We start from the raw sequence: 17,917 nt of genomic DNA on the forward strand, positions 1-17,917 counted from the left end.
CACCTGGCACTTAAATGCTCTGGAAATGGCTTCTCACCTTAAACCTCATGAACCAGCTTTTGCTAGCTTCAGACTTTTCTCCTGAAGCTTCCTCACCTCCCTCAGCCTGCATAGAACTGAAGAGAGCTGAGGCCTGGATGGGGCTTTGGCTTATGGGAATGTTGTGGCTAGTCTGATCTTTATTTCAGACCACTAGAATTTTCTCCATATCAGCAATAAGGGTATCCCCCTTTCTTCTCATTCAGATGTTCACTGGTGCAGCACTTTTCATTTCCTTCAAGAACTTCTCCTTCTGGGGCGCCTGGGTGGCTCAGTGGGTTAAGTCGCTGCCTTCAGCTCAGGCCATGATCATCGGGCTCTCTGCTCAGCAGGGAGCCTGCTTCCTCCTCTCTACTCTGCCTGCCTCTCTGCCTACCTGTGATCTCTCTCTGTCAAATAAATAAATAAAATCTTTAAAAAAAAAAAAAAAGAACTTCTCCTTCACATTCACAGCTGGGCTAACTGGCACAAGAGGCCTTGCTTTCGGTCTGTCTTAGCTTTGGACATGTCTGCCTCTGAGCTTAAGCATTTCTAGCTTTTGATTTAAGGTGAGAGACATGGGAATATTCCTTTCACTTAAACACTTAGAGGCCGTTGTAGGGTTATTAGTTGGCCTAATTTCAACACTGTTGTTTCCCAGGGGATAGGGAGGCCTGAGGGGAGACAGAGATGAGGAACAGCCAATTGCCGGAGCACTCAGAAGACACACACATTAATCAGTGAAGTTCACTCTCTTACATAGACGTGTTTCCAGGTGTCCCAAAACACAACAGTAACATCAAAGATCGTTGATCGCAAATCACCATATCAAATATAATAATGATGAACAATTTTGAAATACTGCAGGAATTGCCTAATTGTGACATAAGAGACAGGAAGTGAACAAGTGTTGTGGGAAAAATGAGGCGGATGGACCTGCTTGGCACAGGGTCACTACAAACCTTCAACTGGTAAAAAATGCAGTATTTGGGCAGCAAAATGACGAACACAATGAAATATGCCTCTGTGTGTGTATACACATATACATATGCACATACGTAATATATATGGACATATTTATTTGTATTATTCAAATACAGAGAAAGATAGAGACATACAGCATAAGCTCTCTGTCTCTCTCCATTTATGTATGTGTGTATGTGTGCATCCAAACAAGAATTTATACAAAGGGATAGAGACAGAATGAAAGAGACAGACAAAGACAGAGTACAGAATATTAGTTGCCTGCAAGTTGTCAATAGCCCTTCTGTCCATTAAAATAACCCAGATTTTATTGGAGAAAGCAGTATGTCCAACTAAAAAACAACAACCACGCGATATTTGCAGCGTTCCTTGCAAACCGAATGGCTACATATCTAACTGCTGACCAGCAAAAGGTAGGTATTACTGTGGCATGGAGCCTCCGGGGAAGCCCATTACAATTAGGGCTGATCAGGTTGGAAAGCCCGTTTGCTCCTTGCCTTTCCCCTTCTGCTTGTCTGCAGCACATCATGATGCTTTACTTGAAAAGGATCAGCCAGCTTGCGATTCTGAAGAGACAAATCCATGCTAAGGATGGCTAAGTGGGAAGGTAGGAGGAGGCTGGGTCTCTGCTCTCATCAAGATTTGCCAAATCAACTTAGGATTACTTGCCTTCGTACTTCTCATCTAGGAGCAAAATCAAACACCTAATTTTTTTTTTTTTTAAAGCCACTGCTTGGGAGCTTCTGTTCTCAGCAGTACAATAAAATTCCTAACTGATGCAAGAGGAACATCGATCCTTACCCTCAAGGCATTTATAGCTTTACTGAGAAAACAAGATAGGTGCTCATGTTTGACCCAATTAAACAAGGACATAGACACATGTATGATCACGTGCTTTACAAAGAGTGTGTGCTGTAAATGCTACAGGGGGTTGACAAAGAGAAAGAAGGGTGTGCGTTGGAGTTCTTGAAAAACATCTTCACGTGGAAAGGACCTGAGCCAGCCCTGACTCACACAGAGATGTTGACAATTAGATGTTTGGGGAGTGGGGCCCAGGCACGAAGAACAGCAAGAACTGAAAGGCAAAGGCCAAAAAGCAAGTGTAGTTTGCTAACTAACTGGACCAGGCGGGGAGCTGCAGACTGTGGCGTAGTCAAAGATGAATTTGAGTAAGTGGGATGGGGCTAGATGACAGTAGCCTTGAAAATCAGGCTGTGGAATCGGGGTTCCTGGGCAGCAGGTAGCTCTTCATCATTAATTTTTCATGTCTTCTCCTAGGCCCTTGGCTACTTACAACTCCCATATTTTTGATGGCCTGTAAGATGGTTCTACTGGACATCCCAATCGATCCCAGAGATAACATGTCTAAAAATAGAAGTCACCATTTTCCTGCATCAAGAGATCAGTGGTGTTATCAATTATCCAGCCTCCTAGGGGTAGAAAATGTGGGGTTGTCTTTAATTATACAGATAGTCAATATCCAGTGCTGCCTTGTCCCATCCTTCCCACCTTCAAAATGCCTCTTGAGTTGATTTCTCTCTATTTCCACCATCATCATCTGGGGCTGTCTTGTAACCCTCTCTTGCGAGAGTCCCCTAACAAATGTCCCTCCCGACAGCCTGTCCCCTGCTATAGTAATCCTATAAATAACTGCCAGAAAAATCTTCCCAAGTTACTATCCCAAGTTACCACCCCCATCTCATACTTCCAAACCTAAATTCCTCTGCTGAGCTTCCAAAAACTCTCATTTTATTGCTACCGAACCCATCTACCTTATTTCTCACCACACAGGAACCAAGACGCAGTGCGAGAGTCTTCTGTACCGGCTCAGAGGACCTACTCATTCATTCCTGGCTCCCACCCACTCAAAATGTCCAGTTTTCCTATTTGGTTATCTAAACACTATCCATCCTCCTCAAAGGTTATTCAACCAACATGGATCTCTTTTCTGGATTCCCACCTGCTTTACGTTTTATGTCACAAAACATTATTTCTAATTGTTCATGTATTTCAGGTTTGCCAGCCAGGTAGATTGTGAAGAGGGTAAGATCTATGGAAAGTTGACGTCAACTCTTAGGGTTGAGGGACCTCCGTAATGTATCCTTAGTGTTCCCCGTGTAGAAGTCTTCAATCTCTGCCAGAGCAAATTCAATCCTATGCTCTTCAAAAGAATAGACCTTCAATAAATATCTATTCAATTAATGATTTATAAAACTTTTTTGATACTGTGTTAGGCCAATAAACACTTGTTAATCATTTGATGACAATTACTGACCAAGGTTTGCAATGATGACACCATGAACATATGCTTTACGGAGATTAATCATTCTTGTTGTCCATATCTATGAGTGTTGACTCTGCCAGGAGAGTTTTAGATCTACTAAGCCAATATAGTTTACATTAATCAAAAAAAACCTAAAGTAAGTTCCATTGTTATGTAGAATTTATTCTGGTTTAATGACCACTGATTATAGTTTGGTTAATCCCCATTCATAGACAAATTTACCTTGAATTGCTGGACAATTAAATATACCATTGTTCAAAAGGCAGTAATTATTTCTAGCTGAAAATTGAAAGGTATGGAACTGAACCAGCAGTACCCATCCAAAATTCCTGATGAATTCTGAAAACCCATATCATCCTTTTTCATTTACTAGATCCCTTGATAGTATTAGAATTTTCCCTTTTGATTCAAAGGAAACAATTCCATCAGTAGACACAAAGAGAGTACCTATTTCGAGATGAATTTGAGCAAAGAGAATTATATCCTTAAAGAAGCAATTCATTATCTTCTTATAAATAATGGACACCTTTGCTAATTTCTCAAAAACAGGAAAACTGAACACTCAATCAATAAATATATATCCTTAAAAATGTTACTAAATCAACTCCATTACTTTGTTTTAACAGGTCATATGATACATCAGAAAAAAATTCTAGATAATGTGTTTTTAAAATTTTCCTTTTATCTTGACATCACTAAATGGGAGTATTCACCATTAAGTTCTTTAATGACAATATCCTTTCCCTTACAAATGGCTTTGAAGTCTTCTACCGCCTATTGCAAGTATGTGGATACTTCCCCAGCAAGGGTGGGCAGGAAGCCAATACAAGCCACCAGGTGCCAATATTACACCTGACAAATTAAGCCACACGACTGGAAAAGGGTGGGCCCATCCTCCTGCTGGAGGTTCATTTCCTCTCATTTTCCCATGAACAGGAAGTCATTGGAATGGGGAAAAAAGCTTTCCTTAAAGACCCAGATGGTCAAAGGTCTGAGCTTGTTAACTCCTTGCTAACAAACAACTTGGAAGCAAGTTTAAACTGATCATAAGACTTATTTACATTGACTTGTTCAGCGCTGCTGAGGGCCTGGGTGCCAGGGTGCTGTGATTTAGTTAACCCTCTGGGTGGTTCCTGGGGCAGATGGGGAGGTTCCTCACAGCTGGCAGAGGAAGCCGTTCTATCTCAGCCTTTGCACAAAACCCAAGACCTTAAGATTGAAGGGGTCCTGACAAGATCCTTACTGCAGCCAGGGTTAGGGCCAGAGCCCTCTCTCCATGACCCAATTCAACAGGACTGATCTGAAGAGCCTAATCAGAGCTGACTGAAATTCCATAAAATACCGCACCATATTTATATAATACTCAATCCAATTACACCCCTGAACTAATGACTTGTAACTGTCTTATAAAGATCACTTATTCAGCTTGATGAGTGTTAAATAAAGCATAATAAAAGGGATGTTTTCTAGCCAAAAAGTAACCCAAAGGCCACAGATGTATACTTAGACTCATTCTAATGCTGTTCTAAGAAATAGCTACTATACAAGATAATGTGTATTTACAATGCATAAACAATTAATTATTAACATGAATTCTACTTACACGCGTTTTTTAAAAAGTAATACGAAAGTGACATGATATAATGTACAGTGTTCTACAACTTGCTTCTTTCACCTACCAACGTAATCTTGACATCTGTCCTTGATGGTCTATATGGTATATTCATTCACTTTTTTTTAAGCTTTTTATTTATTTATTTGACAGACAGAGATCACAAGTAGGCAGAGAGGCAGGCAGAGAGAGAGGAGGAAGCAGGCTCCCTGCTGAGCAGAGAGCCCAATGTAGGGCTCTATCGCAGGACCCTGGGATCATGACCTGAGCTGAAGGCAGAAGCTTTAACCCACCGAGCCACCCAGGCACCCCTATTCATTCATTTTAACTGATGTATCAAATCAGTTCCCTTAGTTTTTTGGCCGATCTGTTAGGTTAAAAAAAAAAAAAGGCAGTTCATGCCCTTTTATTGTACATTCGTTTTTACAACTAATGAGGTTGAACGTATTTTTCAGCCATTTGCAATTTCTCCTGAGAATTGCTTATATTATTTCTTTTGCCATTTTCAAGTACATTATTTATTTTTCTCATTAACTTGGGAGCGCTCTTTAGATAATGGACAGTAACACCCTTTATTCTGTAATGTACGATTCAAGTATTTTGTCCCAATCTGTCATTTCTCTTTTAACTTTGTTTATGATGTTTTTTTTATGAAGTCAACTCTGTCAGGTTTTCCTTAATGGCCTCTGGATTTCCCATCTTGTTTACAAAGAATTTCTAACCCAAGATGACTGGAAAAACAAAACAAAACAAAACAAAAAAACAAAGAAAAAGAAGGTTCATTCATATTTTCTTCCAATACTTGTATAGATTTGATTTTTATGTTCAGAGCTTTATTCCATCTGGAATTTACTTTTGTGTATGGTAGGAGCCCAGATGGACCGCCAGTTGTCCCAACACCATTTCTTGAGCAGTCCGCCTTCAGCCACTGATTCAAAATGCCTGCATATTATCTGCTAAATTCTCCTATATTCTTAGGTCTGTTTCTGGACTGTGATCTTACTGATTATTTGATTTCTCCATCACCACACTTGTGCACTCACTGTGTCACAATTGCATACTGCTTACGAGGAATAGTTCCTTTTAACCTCCACGAGGACAAGTCCTCACTCATCTTAAGTTTTTTTTTGTTTGTTTCTTGTGACTGTTGTCACATATGCTGCTCTTCCAGATGAACTTTAGAGTAGACTGCTCAAGTTCCATTCCTGGGGTCGCAGTGCAAGATACATTTTTAAAAAACTGAATGAAATTTTACATCTTAAATGCATCTGATTTAAAGCACAAAGTTTGGGGGTGCCTGGGTGGCCCAGTGTGTTAAGCCTCTTGGCTTCAGCTTGGGTGTTGATCTCAGGGTACTGGGATAGAGCCCCGAATTAGGGAGCTCAGTGGGGAGCCTGCTTCCCCCTCTCTCTCTGCCTGCTGCTCTGCCTACTTATGATCTCTCTCTGTGTCAAATAAATAAATAAAATCTTAAAAAAAATAAAGCACAAAGTTTCATACAATAAAATACTTTACAATACTTTTAAAAGTTAAACTAGCGTAATGAGTGGGATATTTTGTTATTATTCTTGTTATATTAAGACTTTCATGGGGATAAATGGAAATACATCCTTTTCATTGGCTGCTTGGCTAACCAAATGGTAGCAATTCTGTGCTAGGATATGACAGTACATGTTATGAGCACATAGGAATAATATGTGGCATAGTCCCTGTCCTTGGAAATGTACAACCTAGTTAACCAGGCAGGACATTTATCCGTATACATATAAGGCATACGGATTGACACAACATACATATTGATAGAAGTTAGCATATATTAAGAATCAAATGAATTACTATAGAAAATAAACAGTTCAAAGGGAGGAGAGTTACAGTAGGGAAAGCCCAGAGGCTCACCCTCTCTCTCTCTCATCTTATGGGAGGGAACATTAAGGCCCACTCAGGTTAAGTCATTGAGATAAGTAGCAACAGAAAACATCAGGTCAGCTGGTTCCCCTTCCAGTGACCTTCCCGCTGCATCAGGCTTTTACACCCTTCTTTTGTTGACCATTTTAGAATGATCTAGAAATCCGTATCAGTGAAGCAGCAGAGTCTTTTTAGAAAACTCACATTGATAACTGTGTCAATACCCACAAACCAGTTTCCCCAAATCCGTTAAAAAGGAAAAGGTTGCATTCATACAACTCTATTACAGGGATGCCTTTTGATACATGTGACATCAAATAACAGATATTAATGATGTTTCACTTTTCAACCACTGGTTTTGACATTAGAACACATAGACTGTGACTAAGTAATAAAATGCAAGGATTTTTTTTTTTTTTTTGGCCCCTTTAGGCACCATCCATCCCCTTGTCATATTTTAAAGCCTCAGGTAACAAACCCTAAGACCCACAGGAATCTTTACACCTGTGGAGAAGAGATTTCTAAAACTCAACATCAAATCCACTTTTGATTTTCCCTTGAGTTTGTTTCTGTCAATGTTAGGCAGGTAACACATTTCAGCTTTTAAGCCATGAAGTGATCTTTTTTTTAGAAAAAAATTGCATTCACAGCTTTAATCTTATATTTCCATGCGTATTGAGTTAAATGTTGTAAAACTATCAATTCTGTCAAAACCTAGCAAAGAGAAAACAGGACACCATGCAATCTTAATGTCCAAACTGACTAGTGATTATCAGAAATTAAATGTGCAGGAATTCCAAATCTTTTTTGATCTGAGATGTCTAGATAACTTTTGTTTTTCCATAATTGTATGAGATTTCTACATAGTATTTAAGAATCAATTATATTGCAATTGATGTAATTAACTCTAATAATCCATTAAAAGTCAGTAGGAGGGCTATTCAAGTCAATAGAAAAGAAGGAGTATATTATGAAGGTGTTATTAACCTATACAGAATTTTACTAGACATTTTCTTTTCTTACATAATAAATACACAGTGGTTAGGAAGGCTGTCATTATAATTTAATGTGAACAATAGCCCATCACTTCTTTTCCTATGCAACCCTTAACTAATTCCATGTACCATGCACAAGTAAAATGAAACCTTTTCTAATCAGGGTACAGTCATATCAATCATCTATTACTCCACGATTAAAGAAGAGGTCCTTACCCAGCTAAGTGGGAGAGAATTGGGTGCTTAGCAGAAGTTTCAGACCCACCTTTTCTTTTAGTTGACAAGTCTCCATTTCTGAAGGCTGTCTGCACAGTGTAACTAATCAAAGAGTAAACAGCCATCCAGAAAGTTCTGTATTCTGGACAAGTATTCAAAATGCTCCAGCAACCATCAAATCATCATTGAAGCAAGGCTACCCACCATCTAGAACTTTGGAGCGTTCAGCAACTTTTGAATTAAGTAAAATGAGACCTCCTCACCCTCATGGCATTCTACATACCCACACCACTTCCTCATCGTCTTGCTTGGCCCTGGCTGTGACCCTCAGAGGTATTTAAAATAGCCATCCTCAGTAGAGCTGGCCTTATCATCCCTGGGACTCCAGGTCACAGAGCAAGGCCTAGGGGCTCTGCCTGCTCCCCACCCCTTCTCCATCCCTGGCTAAATGAAGTCAGGAGAATATAATTTCATCACTGATCAACAACCAGACTGCTCTCTGGAAGGACCTTCATCTCTCGCTAGGTCCCAGTTCTGCTTTTCCAATTTGATACCGACCAAAAATAACATCTACATGGAAGGACATTTCCTTATCATTCTTAGCCACTGACCCTACTATAGACTTCGGAATATACAGTGTCGGCCTCACATATGCATCACAGTAGCTGTCCCCAGCTGTGTGGACAGCAAGCATTACCGGGACTAACACCTTTGACACCAAGAACAGCAATGCTCACAAAGGAGCCCCCCGGGGTTGGACGTGAAAGAGGATGGTGCTTAGAATCACAAGACCTGGGATGAACACGGGCTTTGCCAAGAGCTAGAGATGTGATCCAAAGACTATCACTCCTGTCTTCTCATCTGTAAAGTGACTGGGAAGGGGATGCCTATCCGAGGGCTGTTATTACATGAGCCCCATTGCATGAGGATTGCGTGAGACCAGCATGGGAGAAACAGGCTTGTGAGTCAGAAAATATCACACAAATCTGAGACTGAGCTCACAGCATGGTTCGGTCACCAAGAACTCTCAAAGCCAAGGAGAAAAGGGATAAAACAATCACCCTCAAACTTTGGTGCACATGAGCTTCATCTCGAGACATATTTCAAAGCTCACATGCCTGTTTTCCTGGTGAATCCAATTTGAGCCATAAGCCGAGAGGCCCCAGAATAGGCAGCTGGCTGAAAATGGCTTCCCATTCATTCATCAGGTATTTCAAGCACTAGGAAGTCTTAGAGGATACAAATAATGACAAGATAGAGCTTATTGTGGAGCGACTGCAGATCTACATGCAGAAAGAAGACAACCATCCAGAAATAGATAAAAGAGAAGGCTCTGTGTGGCACAGTAGAAAAGACAGCAAGTAGGTGAGACCTCTTGGAGCTTGTCCCTAGAGCCCTGACATACATAAATCTGTACTCCCTGCAAGGAAATTCTGGTTCCCTCTGGCTCCTCAAGTAAGCACGGCAGGTGCCCTGTGTCCCCTCCCCCACGAACATTACCTCCCGGCCCGAGAGTCACCGTGAGTCATTGAGTCTCGGCCAGGAATCAAGGAGAGAGTGTGGGTCCCAACCCCTCTCCTGGAAAAGCCAGGCCTCACGGTGAAGGGGCATCTCTGACTCAAAGGGTTCATCTCAGAGATGGAACAAAGAACCCTTTTCGCTCTGGAGAGCTCCTGATGTATGTGGTCCAGGCAAAGATGGAAGAAATCCACCAGAGGCATGGGCAGCCGCAGTGACTAGAATGAGACTTCCCCTCTGAAGGTTTCACTTTGAATCTCCTCCCTAAGGCCAGTCCCGGAGAGAGAATCTGGACACAGCAAAGCAGTGGCTTCAAAGTCACAGCAACTTTCCACATGCCTGGGAGGGATGGAGAATGTCACCTTCCTTTTTTCTGAAACTCCCAACATCACTTTGTATAGGTCGCAAGAACACAAAGAGGCTTGGTCCCAGAGTCAGGAGACCTGGGTTGTCGTCCTGCCCCTGTCAGTGACGAGCTAGGCAACAACCTCCCTTTTCTTTGGCCACATCGTTTTCCAAAGAGAAAAAAAAAAAAAATCGGGATCCTGATGTCTACGTGAGCTACTTCACAGGGTGAACGTGAGGGTTAGATGAAAACCTTCTTTGAAAAGTAGAAAGTGCCACTGAACGGTAAGACATTAATATTAAAGGCCCCAAGGGAACTGGGCGACCTCTGAATCACCCAATTTGGTTATGAATATTGTCCCCGTCATTTGCTCAAGTTCTTACTGTTATGAATATTGTTCCCCCCCAAATCTGTTCAAGTTCTCGCTGCTGCTCTGCTTTGAACGTGGACGCGGGCCCTCTGATAAGTTACCACCAGAGCTTGCTTCGCACAAACAGACCCACAAGACTCGCCCGCAGGGGCTCCTGAATGCCCTCCGGCTCTCTCCAGGCCCCCAGAAGCTTGAAATGCCCCCATCCGGCCCACCCCGCGACACAGACCCGGAGGTACCCAGGAACGTCTGACCCCTGTCGCATTCATGTGACACCTTTGTTCAGCGCAGCATTCACTTGAGAGGGGAAAAAAATACCTCAACCAGGAAATACATCTTTTACTGCTATTTCATCCTCCCCTCACGTGGCGCTGGAATATCGCTTTAAAGAACATTCTTGTGGCCTTTCCAGTTCTTTTCCTTTAGGTCTGCAAACACGAGTAACCCGTCCAAGGGGAAACTACTCCCCAGTAGAGCCGTTCTTCAAAGGGGACTTCTTCGGGCAGGAAAAGGGAATGTCTGATACCAGAGCTGAATAAACACAGTCATCAAGCCCAGTGCCAGACTGGAAAACCAGGCCCTCTGAGCAAGCAGCCGGCCAGCCGCACACCTCAGACATGCTCGGGCTCGGGCCCTCCTGTCCCTGTCCTTCTCGGTCCTTCTGGCTCTGTCTCTGCTTCTTTTTTCCCCTCTTCCATTCTGTCATCTTCTTCACCAAATGTCTTAACGCTCTTGGGTCTCCAAGCATTGTTTGTATTATTATTCATTGACTGAGCTACTGGGCTCTGCAGGTTTCAAAGCCCATTTCTGAATCACAAACCATTCCAGCATCTCTACTCCTACAGCTTACCTTACCTCGAGGTACCTCTAGTGCCCCCCGCCTCATCCCGGGGGGGGGGGGGGGAATGACAAATTCACAGACTCAGAAAGAGAATTGTCTACTCTGGGTTTTGAAAGAGTCCAGAAACTATAAACCCATTTACAACTCAGCTTAGTGTCTCGGTCTACAGAAGTACTTCCAAATGTCTAAGCTAAATTTATACCATAATTAGTTTTTCCATGTGAAGAGCTGGTCATGAGTGAAATTCCAAAACATAGGTCATAGCAGGGCTCAGGTTTAGAAATTGTAACTTGTCTTCTCCATACTGGAAAATTATGGGGTTTTCTTCTTAAACAATTATAGCCATAAACTTATGGTTATTCAGATAATCTGGACACTAACTAGTTTTAACTATCTGTTTATCCATACATACTCACATGGACAGAGACAATTTTGTGTGGATGTCATTAAACACATTATCAAATCAATTAGGTCTTCAGCCACCCAAAAAAGTTGTCAGAGGGTCTCATACTGATTGGTTTCTTCTTCGTGCTTAAACTCTTCCTTAAACATCTCTTTGAAAAAGTAGTTCTTTGATGATAAATATACTTGGAAAAGGTTTATAAAAGTCTCCAGTCCCTAATTTTAAAATTAGAAGTCAATTCTTTAATTGACTTAGCTTCTATCCGTAACTGGTTTCTGGCTCACTCCTTATCGTAATTTGCGAACGTCCCATATAAAATGCCTCTCTAATTGGCTTTACAAACTTCAGATTTCCACAAAAGCAACAACAAAAAAGAGTCAAAATAGAGAAATGGTCAGTCAATACCTGGTTCGTAAGGGACTTCTGGGACCCAAAGCATTACTCCTTTTTTTTCCTAGTAGTAAGCCCTTAACCTCAACCGCTCAATTTTTTCCCACTGTCCCATCAACATTTATGCACTGGAAGTTAGTCTTCTAAAAGACTAGTTGAGCCCTACACTATGCGTTTGACCAGTCTGAATGCTTTTGGTTACTGCAGGGTAATCATAAGAACAATCCAATGGTCCTTTTTTTTTTTTTTTTAAAGATTTTATTTATTTATTTGACAGAGAGAAATTACAAGTACACTGAGAGGCAGGCAGAGAGAGAGAGAGAAGGAAGCAGGCTCCCTGCTGAGCAGAGAGCCCGATGCGGGACTCGATCCCAGGAACCTGAGATCATGACCTGAGCCGAAGGCAGCAGCTTAACCCACTGAGCCACCCAGGCGCCCCTCCAATGGTCCTTGATGTCATGAATCACCACCAACAGAAAAGTCCAGAGTAGCCACGAACTGGTAAACTTATTTTCCTATTTGCCAAGAGCTGTGCAGTGTCTACTTTAGGAGAAGGAGAAAAATATTCTAATTCGGCTGCTCTGATGCCATATGACAAGCAACACCTGGATATTTAGAACTAATCTCAACAACAAATAGATTTTTTTATATGCTTTTTGTATAGACACCACATTCAATGGCTTGTCAAACAAAGAGCAATAAAAGTCAGTGACTATTTTTAACCAGTAGGAGTCTAAAATGCGTGTAGATTAGGTTCTGGGTTACACAATCCTTGGCGCAAACATCCCCTTAGATGGGCTGAGGGGACAAGGTGGGAGACATTCATTTCACTTACCTTTGCCCGGGTTTTATTTGTTCTGCAGATAATAAACTTTGGACTTCTTTACCCAACCAGTCATCTTGCACAAACAGTAAACTCTCTCAAACTTTCTGTTCCCATGAGACCCTTGAGAAAACAAAATGGGGGGGAGGGGAAAGGCATGATTAAAATCTACTTTCTTTGGTCAACATCCTAGAATTGAGCAATTTCTTGAAATCTTAAAAGGGACTGTCTGGCGTCAGGTTGAGAGTTAGTAAACTCCCTATTGATCAAATGACTGAAATCAGTAATAATGGCAGTCAGGATTCTGAAGTGGCAAACTCGTTCTGAAACTATCTCCTGATCTTCCACGCAGCATCATGAAAACCTTCCCCACATTTATCCCACATGAGCAGTACTTGCTAAACTTCTAGATCACACAGTTCTATCAGCAAAAAGATTTGAGATATATACAATTGTGTGTTTTCCCTTATAAATTCCATGTGTATCACAGTACTCCGCGTATCAAAAATAAACACACCCTGGGGCACCTGGCTGGCTCCATTGGTAGAACACGCAATTCTCAATCTCAGGGTCATTAGTTCAAGCCCCACATTGGGCCTTGAGCTTACTTAAAGGTAGATTTATAGATCTCTCCAAAAAAAAAAACCAAAACAAAACAAAAAACCTTTACTTAAGATGAAATTTTAAAATAAAATAAACAGAAGATTTACCATCTTCCTTCTGGACCTCGAGGGATCATTTGAGATTCTCCGTGAAGTACCAATATTCTACTTCTGAACACAGTGTTTTAAGAACACAGTGACCTGGAGCACCTGGGGGGGCTCCATGGGTTAAGCGTCTGCCTTTGGCTCAGGTCATGATCTCAGGGTCCCGGGATTGAGCCCCGCATCAGGCTCTCTGCTCAGCGGGGAGCCTGCTTCCCTTCCTTTCTCTCTCTGCCTGCCTCTCTGCCTACTTGTGATCTCTGTCTGTCAAATAAATAAATAAAAATCTTTAAAAAAAAACCCCACAGACACATTTAAGAACACAGCGACCTACCACTGTCCCAAACTCAATCACCACCTTGCCCTTATGAAAACCCGTTCTCAAAAAAAGATCTGCCGTCAGTCATTAGCACCTTATGGGAATGAGGGCCCATCATTATATTAATGCTTCCAGCAGGATTTGCATTTTAAGCATGTGCCTAACTAGGAGAAGAAAGCTTTATTTCATGTTAATGCAATATCAGGAATGTCAAAATAATATATGATAGTTGAAGGATAGAAGACTTTTCCTGGCGGCCCCCCCAATCAAACAAGTTGGGATGTCCCTTACCTAGCAGAAAGGCCATGGCAGCACCAGACTTTGTATATAAAAAGGGTTTAGGGACTGCAAATTATTTAGGAAAGGGAAGAGTGGGGATGACACAAGTTAGGAGATTTTTCCTAAGGCCAAGCCCAAGTTTCTACTTAAATCGTATGTCATTTAGGGAGTCAGAGCTGGGAGTTAGCTAGACATTACTGAGGAAGAGCTTAAGTCCTCCAAGTCATGTCCGTGGCCCTCTGAGGACCAATTTGGAAAATCCTTGATAAACTCCCACAAGGCTGACATGGAACGTCAAAGGCTTTGTAGCCTCATGTTGAAGCAGAAAACTTCTATAATCCAAGGGAAAAACTCACTTTTGCCACAAACAATCATTCCCAGGTACTGACATAGCTGAAGTACTTAGGTTTACATGAATTCACAAAAAGAGTTTTCCCAGAGAAAAGATAATCAGTCATCGAGGTTATTTTCATCTTCATGAATATGTAGTTGAAATGCTTTAAAAATCAGAATAATCCAGGCGCCTGGGTGGCTCAGTGGGTTAAAGCCTCTGCCTTCAGCTTGGGTCATGATTCCAGAGTCCTGGGATCGAGTCCCGCATCAGGCTCTCCGCTTTGGCAGGGAGCCTGCCTCCTCCTTTCTCTCTCTCTGCCTGCCTCTCTGCCTACTTGTGATCTCTATCTGTCAAATAAATAAATAAAATCTTAAAAAAAAAAGGTGGGCAGATCAGGTGCCCATGAAAAGTTATAAAATGGCATATCTAGCCTTAGGCACAAAACAACATAACCCCAAACACTTCAAGTATGCATGCCCTACCCAAATGAAGAGGAGGGTATAATTAAAATTCATGAATTTCCAGAGAAGTAGGCACAGGCATTTCAGACAGATAAATAAATTGGTAGGAGACATGGGAAGAAGTTTAACTTAGCAAATAATGCCCAGGGGACACAAGACTCACTAGGATGAGAAAAGCATGCAGAGCGGGGCAAGTATGAGGTACAATGTTAAAGTTAATGGAGGAGTCTGGTTATATATGACATTTAGCCAAAATTCAGTTTTGCTTGAAACCTCTATGTCATTAAGGCAAAAATGTGTTATGATTGTTGTTTTTTTTACTTAAAATATCCCCTATTACGGCCTTTCACGTTTGGTGAGATAACAGAAGTGAACAGACCTAAGAAAGCACGATACGATACCAGCTTCACGGCAGGGAACTTGACAAGCGTGTGCAGGAATTCTGCCTGCTCTGGGACCTTTCCGGGCTTTGACCTTTGTTTCTGAAATGTCAAGGGATCTCTTGTGTCATCATGAGTCCCCTCCCCCAACCCCTCAGAGCTGTTACCGTGAAATGGACATGAACTATGCCAAAAACGATAAGACCTGAGGATTGCTGAACACCACCAACTCTTCTGTCAACATTCCTGTCCTGAAATCTCCTTTTACTGAACAAACCTAGATCACCTTCCACTAATGACATAGGAGAGAAGAAAACTGAGGCAAATTGTCCATTCTCTCTCTCCAAAAGGTAGTTTTCAAGAGGGAAATGGAGAGATACCACCTGTCTAGTTTCTCCCGTGTTTTCTGGGTTCCACATTTTGCTCTGTAATTGTCACAAGTTGCTCCACCTGTTCATGATCAAACTGCCAAAAGGAATGGAAGCTCACCAGGAGCAAAATCTGGCTTTTCGGTGTCTTGTATATTCCCCATCACAAATTTAAAAAGTTAGCATCAGCCTCCATGCAGAGCAGGAACTCAGCGTTAGGCAACAGAGGACAGCCTAGTTTTGCTCAGATGTTTGAAAGAATGCATGGGTCGATCAGATCATCAAATGGACCACCAAGCTATGGATCTGATAATCACAGATTTCAATCCCTTCGACTGTTGAGGAAGTCAAAATGACTAAACCGCAAGTTATCATATTAGCGCTTACCAGTTTCATGGCCACATACATGGAGTATTGAGATCTACCACTCAGCAATGGATTGGGGCACCTGTCCAGTCAAACTGGAGTGGAGATGGATTTTAATCTCCACAAGGGCAGAGACTGTACTTCTGTAGTCCACACGATTCCCCAGTACCTACCACAGTGCCTGCCACCTGGTAGGTACGTTCCATAGCTTGTCATTACGATGATCACCACCATTTCTTTCCTTCCTGGAATGCACAAACCATTCCCCTCCTGTGGGATGGTCCCTATTTCTCCAGCTCCTGGAATCTGGGATGGCTGGTGACTACTTTGATAAACAAAACATAGAAGTGACCTGCATGACTTCTAAGGCTAGGTCTTTTTTTTTTTCTTTTAAAAATTTTTATTTATTTATTTGAGAGAGCGCAAGAGCAGGGGGAGCAGCAGAGGGAGAGGGAGAAGCAGGTTCCCTGCTGAGCAGAGAGCCCAATATGGGACTCGATCCCAGGACCCTGAGATCATGACCTGAGCCAAAGGCAGATGCTTAACCAACTGAGCCATTCAGGCACCCCTAAGGTTAGGTCTTAGGAGGCTTTGGCACTCGCAGGTGGACTGTAGAGCGCTTGTGCTGGGAGAAGCTGGTCACAAGGTAAGAAGGCTGATTACCAAGAGGCCAGAGGGCTCTGAGGAAGCCCAAGGTAACTATGTGGAAAGAAAGAGATTCCTGACTAGCCCCATGCCAGACATATGACTCGGAAACCCTTTAGCTGGCTCCAGCTACCACGTGGAACCCTTTAGCTAGCCTCAGCTACCATCAGACCACAACCGTATGAGGGACTCCAAGTAAGAACCATGCAGCAGAATCCATCAAACTCAAGAACCAAGAGTGATAATAATAAATTGTTGCATTAAGTCACTAGGTTTTGGAGTAGTTTATGACACAGCAACAGATAACTGGAATAGTGTTCAATGCTTATTAAGTAATTTATAAAAGCAACCACTTAGAATAAAGGGTTCCCAAATGAACCCAATGAAATCCATTAAATAAAGTATTAAGGTGATGTCAACAATGGTAAAGACTATCAGAAAAATTGGACAACTCTGTGGATAATTAAGGCCAAGAGGAAATCTGTTACAGGGTAGAGAAAGTAATTTTTTTTGAGAGTGGAATTTTCCAGATTCACTAACCATCTTGACTACATTCATTAGATGATTGCTCAATGCTCTACTTCCCTTTACACAAAATAAACTCATGATTGTGTTCCATCCATGATTCTAGGTGCAAAGTAAGAGAAAATATATTTACCAAGAAGGACCACGGGTAAACAAGAGAAATAGATTTTGCGGAGCCTGGTTTTTCTATGAAGACTCTAACTCTTCTCTCTACTCTTTTAATTTTATAAAATAGACTTCGGTCCAGGTACACTGTGTAAAACAACTAAATATAGCCAGAGATCAGGGTGGGTGGGAATGGAAAAGAGAGGCTAAATACTGGGCACTAGCAGCTCTTACATCATCACATCCCCCATAATTGTGCTATTATGCACACAACACTTCAGCTAGATACGGTCGCCCCTTCATAATGATAAAAAGATTAATTAGTGCCGTGATCCATATCTTTCACTTCTTTGATGGTTGTAAATAAGTCTGAGTCATTCTACTATTATTTTTACCATAGACACAATAGTCTTACCCCTTTTTGATGAGGAAAATAAATACCAAGAGGATGTCTTTAATCTTCTACAGGGTTTTAACTTTGTGCCTTTCTAGATGAGACGACACCAGGGTCTCGCCCTCCCTTTCCTGAGTATCCTTTTCTTACGGCCGAACAGGTCCTTTCTAATACCCAAGTCTACCCCACCCCCACCTCACTTACACAATACTCCCCACTTTGCCCCAAAATGAACTCACAAACCCCACATTCCCAAAGAGATCCCAGCTCTGCCAAAGCACAAAAGTCATGTTTGGAGCCAAATGAATAAAATATAGAAATACTTTGACTAA

At 41.8% G+C, this 17,917-nt stretch overlaps 1 long non-coding RNA gene across 4 annotated transcripts in view; it reads right to left on the minus strand.

Annotated features, from left to right (window-relative positions):
* LOC309850311 overlaps window positions 1–17,917 on the minus strand; it is a 161,983-nt gene that overhangs the window by 117,125 nt on the left and 26,941 nt on the right. For all 4 annotated transcript variants that reach the window (XR_014304181.1, XR_014304182.1, XR_014304183.1 and 1 more), the window contains exon 3: window positions 12,718–12,828. This is a non-coding gene — a long non-coding RNA (uncharacterized lncRNA). The remainder of the gene's footprint in view (window positions 1–12,717; window positions 12,829–17,917) is intronic.

This window comes from Mustela nivalis (assembly GCF_964662115.1).
Source record: "Mustela nivalis genome assembly, chromosome: 16".
Taxonomy (NCBI): domain Eukaryota; kingdom Metazoa; phylum Chordata; class Mammalia; order Carnivora; family Mustelidae; genus Mustela; species Mustela nivalis.